The sequence below is a fragment of the Alexandromys fortis genome, unplaced genomic scaffold, assembly GCF_014885135.2.
Source record: "Alexandromys fortis isolate MF-2015 unplaced genomic scaffold, M_Fortis_MF-2015_v1.1 scaffold_58, whole genome shotgun sequence".
NCBI lineage: Eukaryota > Metazoa > Chordata > Mammalia > Rodentia > Cricetidae > Alexandromys > Alexandromys fortis.
Window position 1 is genome coordinate 9,549,736 of NW_026067940.1, and position 493 is coordinate 9,550,228.

Genomic DNA, 493 nt, shown 5'->3' on the forward strand with positions numbered 1-493 from the left:
ACACAGATCAATAGCCAATGGGTTTCATTTAAGTAACTTGAGAAACAACAGCCAGAGACGAACGTGCCTGCTTTCCTGAAGTGTTCCACCACTGCTGCCCCAGCTTTCAAGCTTCCCAGAATCCGTGCTGCGTTTTCAGGCATGATCACTGGCTCACACATGCCAATCACAAAGCTTGGCTTCCCAGGCTTTCTTGAATGAAGCATCAAGATGACTTGAGAATATACCATTCATGGACATCTTGGTACTTAACTCACCCCACCTCAGAGGCATCGGCTTGTATACTTTGCTTTAGGGCTGGCGATTTGATTTGAACCTGCATTCTAAATTAAATAATCAAGCTCCTCCTCACTAATTCCATCCACGACCTCAGCAACCACTTGTGATGCTCATAAAAATATTTGAATTCCATTTAAGAACCAGCTTTCCTCCTCTTTCTCTCCTATTTGGTCTCTGGGTGTTCAGATCTATAAATATAGATAATACTTATATC